Below are 9,020 nucleotides of genomic sequence, written 5' to 3'. Positions count from 1 at the left end.
ACGGAGGTCTAGGGCTAATTATTAGAGGTGCTGTGGTTTGTGGTATTGTGTTGAATTTTGGTGGAGCTTTTGTGGAGTTGATAGTCTTTTTTATATATTTGGGTGGCATGATGGTTGTTTTTGACTACACTATGGCAATGGCTACTGAGGAGTATCCTGAAACATAAGCGTCAAGTATTGACCTCTGAGGGGCTTTGTTATTAGGAATATTAATGGAGTTGATGCTGATTTGGTGAATAGTTGAGCACGAGGGAGTGGGGATCAAAATTGATTTCAATAGCGTAGACAGTTGAATGATTTTTGAGGGCAAGGGGACGGGGTTGTTGGGTGAAGATTCTGTGAGTGTGGCTGCCTTGTACACTTACAGGTGTTGGTTAGTGGTAGTTGCTGGTTGATCATTATTTATTGGTATTTATGTTGTGATTGAAATTTCTCATGGTAATAGATTAGATAATAAGGAGTAGGGTTAGAAGGAATGGAATAAAAAAGGAAAGAAAGTAGACTTCAATTAGGCCTTTTTTAGTAGATATGGTAATGGAGGCTGAAATTTGGGTTTGTGTAATGGTCTTTGGTATAGAGCTTTCTAGTCATATTATGTCTACTAGCAGTGAGGCCAGATTTTGGTTTATGAATAGGGCTGAACAGGAGGTTGTATGGTGAATTGTGGCAGAATAAAATCCTAGTATATTGAAGAAGTTGAATGTCTGTAGTGGGTATTTTAGTTTAAGTTTATTAGTTATAAAATTAAGCTCCATTGCTAGTGAGAAGCCTAAGATGGTCACACGTAGAACTGTGAGTTTCAGGTGGAGTGGCATGTTTGTTTGGGGGAATGAAGCAGTAATGATACTGTTGATGATAAGGAATCCGGTGAAGATGCTGCTTATTGTTAGGTGCTTAACCGAGTTATTAAGAAGGGGTTATTTTCGTTAATAGTAATCAGACTTGTGAGGTGAGGTTGTCCTATTAGAGTGAAGAAAATAATGTGAGTACTATAGACAATTGTCAAGGAGGTGGCAATAAGAGTAATACAAAGGGCTCAGGCATTGGTGTATGATGTGTTTGCGGTTTCAATGATGAGGTCTTTAAAGTAAAAGCCTGTGAGGAAAGGCATACCTGTAAGTGCAAGACTGCTGATAATAAGAGAGGAGGAAGTGAGGGGTAATGTCTTGAATAGCCCTCCTGGTTTTCGGATGTGTTATTCAACATTGAGGCTATGGATTATGGACCCTGAACCTATAAATAATATAGCTTTAAAAACGGCGTGGGTGCAAATGTTAAGGAATGCTAGGTGTGGTTGATTAATACCAATTGTGACTCTTATAAGGGCTAGCTGGCTTGAGGTGGAGAATGCTACAATTTTTTTAATGTCATTTTGTGTTAGAGCACCGATTGCCGTGAATAAGGCAGTAACAGCCCCCAGACATAATGTAAATGTTTGGATTGATAAATTATTTTCTATTAAAGGGTAGAAGCGGATGAGCAGGAAAACTGCTACAGTGATAGTTCTGGAGTGGAGTAGGGCTGAGACTGGGGTTGGACCTTCTATGGTGGGTGGAAGTCAGGGATGGAGGCCGAATTGAGCTGACTTTCCTGTTGCTGCTAAGAGAAGGCTAATTAATGGAAGAGAGTTGGGGGTAGGATCTAGAATGAATGTTAGTTGAAATTTTCATATATTGGAGGACAGGAGGAACCATGCTATAGCTAAAATAAAGCCAATATCTCTGATGCATTTGTACAGAACAGCTTGGAGGGCTAATGTATTAGCATCTACTCGCCCATACCATCAGCCGATTAGTAAGAAAGACATAATTCCTATGACTTCTTATCCAATAAAGAGCTGAAAGAGGTTGTTGGCAGGAACCAGAATTAATATTGCGATGAGGAAAATAAGTAAATCTTTGAAAAATGGATTAATATTAGGGTATGAGTTTATATATCACATCGAGAATTTTACAATAGACCAGGTAATGGGTAGTGTTACTGGGATAAATATTGTAGAGAAATAGTCTAGTTTGAAGGTTAGTGAGAGTTTGAGAATCTGGATCGTCATTCAATGTCAATTTGAGATAATGACTTCTTGGTCTGTGCATATAAATATTGTTGTAGGGATGAGGATAAAGATGAAGGCTCATGTGATAGATGTTTTTATGTAATTTGGGTATGAACCTTTTTTGCAGGGGTTGGTCAAGGTAATAGTATTTGCTAAGATTAAGAGGATTAGGGCTGTTATAACAGTGGAAGAATACATGTTTGTTACTTTTATTTGGAGTTGCACCAATGTTTTTGGTTCCTAAGACCAACAGATGACTCTCATTCTTTAAATGTTGAGAAAGCCATGTTGCTAGGCATGGAGGAATGAGTCAGCAGTTCTCGCATACTTTCTCCATAGATAAGAAGTTGCTGGCTTCTATTGTTAGATCCACAATCTATTGTATTGGTTAAATGATAGCTACAGCATGGAAACCCGAAAATAATTTTGGGGTTTAAGGATAGTAGGAAGATAGGCTCTAGATGTATAAGTATTAATGTATTTTTTCGTGTAAAGGAAGGTTTGATACTGTTAATATAATATAAAAGTGCCCCTCATTGTGTTGTGATTAGCATATTCAGGGTGTAAAGGGCTGTAATTAGCATATTAAGTCCTATAAGCATAATACTGATATTTGATCAGGAGAATGAGGCCATAGTCACAAAGAGCTTCCTTACTAGATTAATGGTAGGGGTCAAGGCAAGGTTAGTAAGATTTGCTCAAAGTCATCATGAGGCTATTAGTGAGAGAAGTGTTCGAAGGCCTCGGGTGAGTAATGTGGTTCGACTATAGACTCGTTCGTAGTTTGAATTTGCTAGGCAGAATAGTAAGGATGAAGTGAGTCCATGAGCAATTATAAGGGTGACTGCATCTGTAAAGCTTCAAAGGGTCTGAATGAGGATAGACATAATAACAAGTGCTATGTGACTTACGGAGGGGTAGGCAATAAGCAATTTTAAATCGGTTTGTCATAACTGATACTGGGAAAAAACAACAACAACAACAACAACAAAAGAGTGGTTTCCACTTTCCTTTAGGACTCTCATCAACATTTTTGGAAACAGATGTGTGAGAATGTTTCAAAATATTTTAAAACTAGGTTTATGTTCCACAAGTGTTGGATTAATAGTATAGAGAGTTTTCATTTTCTAATATTTAGTGCCATATAAAGATGAATGCTGATTTGTCATTAAAAGTTTAATAAGAAAATTAATTGTCCTGCATCTATTTAAATATTACCAGGGAAAAATTAAGATTATCCCAGTAGTATGAGTGTGCATTTACATTTTCATCTCTGCACATCTAACCAAACTCTAACTCCTATCACCATAGTATATTCATGGTCCTAAGTATTGATATCCCAGATTGTGATAAATTTTATCAACCACTGAGTAAGATGCACAACAAGTACTTACTATGTAAAAAGTTAAGCATACACAGTAGAGACCAAGGCGAAGAAAAATTTGAATAAGATTTTAACAATGCAAAGAACCACATATTAATAAAGCAAGCCTATATGCAGTAAAGAAAGTCTATGCTCAAAATGCCTCAGAAAGAAGATTCAGGTTGTCATGGGAACTATGCAAATATGTTAACAACAAACAGAAGCAACTAATGTATGTTTCAAAGGAACATAAAAAATATAGCTCAAGAGTTGATGTTAGCTTTAGAAAGAGCAAAGAACAAATCTGGTGAGTATACGAAAAAATAAAAGGACTTACTCAAGAGCTGTCTTGAAATAGTAGAGTCCAAACTAAACATACATAAAAAAAATTACCAGAGTACTGCCAAAAAATAACCTACCTTAAATATGTTTGGAGATTAAAGAAGAGCCAGATTACTTATGCTTTTCAAAACATTATAAGATCCAGGAGGATGAAGGAAATCTGGACTTTTTTATTTCATAACTGAATGATAAAGAAAATCTGATTCATGAAATTCTTCAGTTTCTACAGATGAAGTAACAATAATAAAAAATATGGTTGAAACTTTTCTTGAATTAACAGAATACCTGCACAAAACTTGACCAGGTATGGAAATATAATAAATGGTTATGAAATATATTGATGAAAGAGCAGGTTATGAAATGTACTCATGAAAGAACAGGTGCTAAATATGGACTTCATGCTCTAGGAAAAACTCAGTGAACATACCTATGACTAAAGGGTAGCTAAGAAGGATAACAGTGGTTAGAAGTTGATCTGAAACCACAGTAACTCCTGTTGATAAGTGAGGACATCACAACCTGAATCATAAATAGGAAATTTAGATGAAGAACTAAGGAGAGGTTTTGGAAACAAACAAACAAAATCATAATAGTGAAAATAATTGCCCCAATCATCTAGGGTGGATACATTTGAAAAATAAATTTAGTCAACCTAGAAAATTTTGAGAATGCAGCTTGTAAACAAATGGCAATTATGAAAATAAAAATTAAGTTAGATATCTTAAAATGCTTCTCTTAAGTGTCCCACTAGTTCAACTAGAAAAAAATAAAATATAGGTAACATTTAATAAAATAATAGACAACATAAGCTCTCAAACTTAAAAGATGTGACTTCTGTTCATAAAAATATTTTAAAGGCAAATCCAGTTAAATAATAGTAATAATAATTTAAAAAGTAAACCAAAACTAGACAATATACTGTTCATTAGAAACAGATCCTGGATTAGAAGACAACTGTTCACCTCTTGGATCAATTCCTCATTTCATAGTCCTATATCATGAGTTTCTTAATTCAATTCAACAAAAATATATTATGGACTTTTATATGCTCATTATCATGTTAATTACTACAACGTGTTACATGAAAGAAGACAGGATTTAAATCAACTAGAAAATGAAAGAAATAACATTGTTTAAATATAAAATAGGTGTATAAACAATGTTTTTATGGGTAATCAGAGAGGAATTTGTAGCTGAATACATGGTCTCTATTTGATGGCTTGGAAGTGTAATCTTAGTAATTCACTGCCCTCTCAACTTGCTTGTAAAAGATTTAACTCTAAAATAAAATAATTCAGTGACCACAAATTTTTCTCCATTACAAACACAATTAATTCACATATTTAAATAAATTATTATTTGTATATGATCCTGGCAGACAAAGAAATAGCAAATGTCATTTCTTACTCTGCAGGAAATTAGAAACTTTCAAACATCCAGTTTAAATATCTCATTTCATTTCTGAATTCAAGATTTTCCTTGGCTTATAAAGTCCTCAAAGGTATCTATATAAATATAGAGAACTTATTATTCCAAAAATTTTATGGGCAGGTAAAATCTTGTTTATTTTTTGTTTTTCTTACAGCTATTTTTTTTTTCTTTTTTTTTAGACAGCTTTATTGAAATATAATTGAAATATAAATATTGTATCTATTGAAGGTGCACCACTTAATGTTGTTAAGATACCTCTACATTGTGAAGTGATAATCATGTTCCAGCTAATTAATGTATATATCACCTTTACATACTTACTTACTTTTTGATTATAAAGAGCTTTTAAGGAAGGAAGTAAAGCTGATTCTCAGGGCTGAAGTCATGTCTGGAAGAATTTACATTTGCAGCTGTGCTGTGTGTTACCCATATCTGCTGGGAAAATGCTCTGACATTTTCTCTGAAAAGATTAGACAATCATCTTCCTAGAAATAGGCTGGAGTACCCCAAATAGTACATTTAGTCTGCTTGCATAAGGGTCCATAGTTCAAACTAGAGCATTAAGAAGGTTATGTAGCAACATCCTCTAGCCATTTTCTAATTTTGCACTTCAAAGCTATGAAGAAAAAGTGTCACTATTAATTGCATTTTAAGTTTGTATTTAAAACGTAGGGCGAGATGTTAAAAACAAAGAATAGGATTTAACCTTCAATGCAATTAATACAATTTGCAATCAATGCAATTAATGCAATTTGCCTGATACATGATGCCTTTTTCTTTTATTATTTTTAAATTAACATTATATGAAAATAGCCATTTTTGAAGGCAGATAAGGTTATGCTCTTATTTAAAAATGAAGAAAAATACTTTTTTAGTATTTTTAACTTATAAGAACAGATACTACACTTGATCTTAGCCAAAAGGCATAGATATTTAGGTATATTCTTTTTTTTTTATCAAACTCTTACTGTTTGATTGAAAGTGTGTTCTTCTCTTCCAAAGTTGTATTACTATTAGCACTCATACACTTCATCTTCTCTTTTAGCCCTAATACAGAACTTCATTTTTTAACTTAACCTGGTAAACAAGCCTAATAACATTAATTGTTATATTATGACTGTTCTAAAAGCCAAAGTAGCCATTTAATTATAGGTAGTTTTAACACAAGTGTAGATTATGATAAAATGAGTTATATTGTACATAGGCTCCATTTTTAGTTTGTACTTAAATTTGCATTATATAAAGTTGGTAAAAAATTTTTTAAAGTAAGCAGTATTAACTACATGCTACCAGTGCAGGTGATGTTCTCTTTTTCATTTAAATTATTTCTTTGGTTAGGACACTTGGCTGAGAGGAATAAAATATCTCATTAAAATGAGTTAATAATATGTGCAATTTTTTCCCTTACAGTTTGTCTGTAGTAGGTAATTCTAGGTTATTTCGAACTTTCTACCTATAGTATATCAATAATATCTCTCTTTGTTCATATTACAGCTGCAGAAACACCCATCAAACCCACACAAGGCATCCTCTAAAGCATAAGGGAAACAAGTTGTTTTTTATAAAATTTTTCTGTTTTATCATGACTAGCACCTTTCCACAACACTCCTATTTCTATTTCCACTCTTAGCAGAAGCTCACTCAAGAGTAACTGGTCATGATTTGCTCATAAAGCCAAACTTTATATAAGAGGAAGCTGAATGAAGTGAGTCTTCATATATTTGACCTCTATTGTGGGAAAATGACTCTCTCAGCTAGAAGTATAAAGAGTTTAGGGTTGCTACTGAATAGGCAATCAATACTATCTTCCTTCTTCACATAACAAGGAAACTGAGATTGAAAGAGATTAAGGTAAAAAATATAATGATAATTTTACATCAGAATTTTTGTTGTGTGTTTGTTTGTTTGTTTGTTTTTGAGATGGAGTTTCACTCTTGTTGCCCAGGCTGGAGTGCAATGGCGTGGCCTCGGCTCACTGCAGCCTCTGCCTCTCAGGTTCAAGGGATTCTTCTGCCTTGGCCTCTCAAGTAGCTGGGATTACAGGTGCCCACTACCACGCCCAGCTAATTGTTGTATTTTCAGTAGAGATGGGTTTTCATCATGTTGGCCATGCTGTTCTTGAACTTCTGATCTAAGGTGATTCATCTGTCTCGGACTCCCAAAGTGCTGGGATTACAGGTGTGAGCCACCTTGCCTGGCCTTAGATCAGATTTTTAGATCATGCTACACTCCACTGTGTTAGCCACAATAACATCACACTTTGGGGCAGGAAAAAAATAGCTGTATTTGACTTCTGCAAAACAAAATTAACAAAATATCTGATATACATCTACAACATTTTATATTAAAAAACTATTGTTATAATTATTCATAACAATTGTTTGCTACTACTGTCACTAGACAGAGAACCCAGGTAAACATTACAAAATCAGATAGTTATTTTATAGAAGGTTCAAAACATAGCCTTTTACATCTGTGAAACAAATTGCTTAAGTTGTAACTAAATTCAACATAACTCTATTATTATACAACCTAAAATAAAACACTATGATTACTGATTCGACAGTCTCACCCTGTGTTTTCCATATTCATGGTCACAGCCTGAATTTTAACATAATTCTCCATCTTTAAGTCATAAACTCTAATATCCTTTTCTTTTATTTTTGTGTTTCACTTAGTTCCTTAACCTCTTGTGCTCCCAATACCTGGACCCGCAATTCTCTTTAAAACGATTGCTTTGTTCCTGCCAGCATTTCCTTTCCCATGTACTCTGTTTAATACTCCTCAGCAATCCCATAATTCTTTGCCAGCCCTCCCCAATTAATTTTGTTTGTTTTGTTTTCTGGTATATACACACCCAGCAAAACACCAAATCATTCATCATAGACGCCATCCACCCTACGTAATTTGAGAATCAGCATCTGATCACTACTGGAAAAAAAGCATGCAGCTATATAGAATGATTCACTGTCAACCATTTTATTTTTAAATAGACAGATAAAATTGTATATATCATATAACATATGATGTTTTGAAGCATGTATGCATTTTTGTATGCTTAAATATAGCTTATTAACAAATGCTTTACCCCACATAGACATTGTTTTTCTTGTGAGAATATTTAACATCCACTTAATGGATGGATGTCTTAACATTTTTCAAGAATACAATATATCATCATTAACTATAGTCACCATGTTGTACAATAGGTCTCTTGAACTTATTTAACTATAATTATGTATCCTTTGACCAATATCTTCACAACATCCCTTACCTCTTAAAAACCCTAGACTCTGGTAACAACCATTCTTTTATAATACTTCCATGATATTCATTTGTTTAGATTCCACATATGCAGAAGAACACACAGTATTTGTATTTCTGTGCCTGGCTTATTTCAATTAACATAATATCCTCCAGGTTTATCTACGTAGATAGGATTTTTTTTACAGCTGAGTAATATTCCATTGTGTCTATATGCCCCATTTTCTTGATTCATTCACCCATTGATGGACACTTAGTTTGATTCCATATGTTTGCTATTGTAAATAGCGCTGGTAGCATTTGCATGATTGGGAACATCAAACACACACACACACACACACACACAAACACACATTCTATATGTTCATCATCCATCTGACATCATTTTTTAATGTCCAGCAAGTCTTCACAGCTCAACAAATTGTTTAATTCCCTAAAACCTTTTTTTGAGAAAGAGTTAAAAGATAGCGGATAAAAGCATAAACTCTGGAGTTAGAATTCTTGGTTTTTAATCTTTTCGCCATGGAATAATTTTGAGCAGATTATTACTTTTGTATACCTTTGAGGAAG

The 9,020-nt window shown here is 33.9% G+C and overlaps 1 pseudogene; it reads right to left on the bottom strand.

Moving 5' to 3' along the window:
* Nucleotides 1–6,016: 6,016 nt before the first annotated feature.
* Nucleotides 6,017–6,119, bottom strand: LOC116270466 (annotated as a pseudogene).
* Nucleotides 6,120–9,020: the final 2,901 nt, after the last annotated feature.

This window comes from Papio anubis, chromosome 14, assembly GCF_008728515.1.
Source record: "Papio anubis isolate 15944 chromosome 14, Panubis1.0, whole genome shotgun sequence".
NCBI lineage: Eukaryota > Metazoa > Chordata > Mammalia > Primates > Cercopithecidae > Papio > Papio anubis.
The sequence above is the reverse complement of the archived record's forward strand: the minus strand, read 5'-3'. Positions and strand labels throughout refer to the sequence as shown.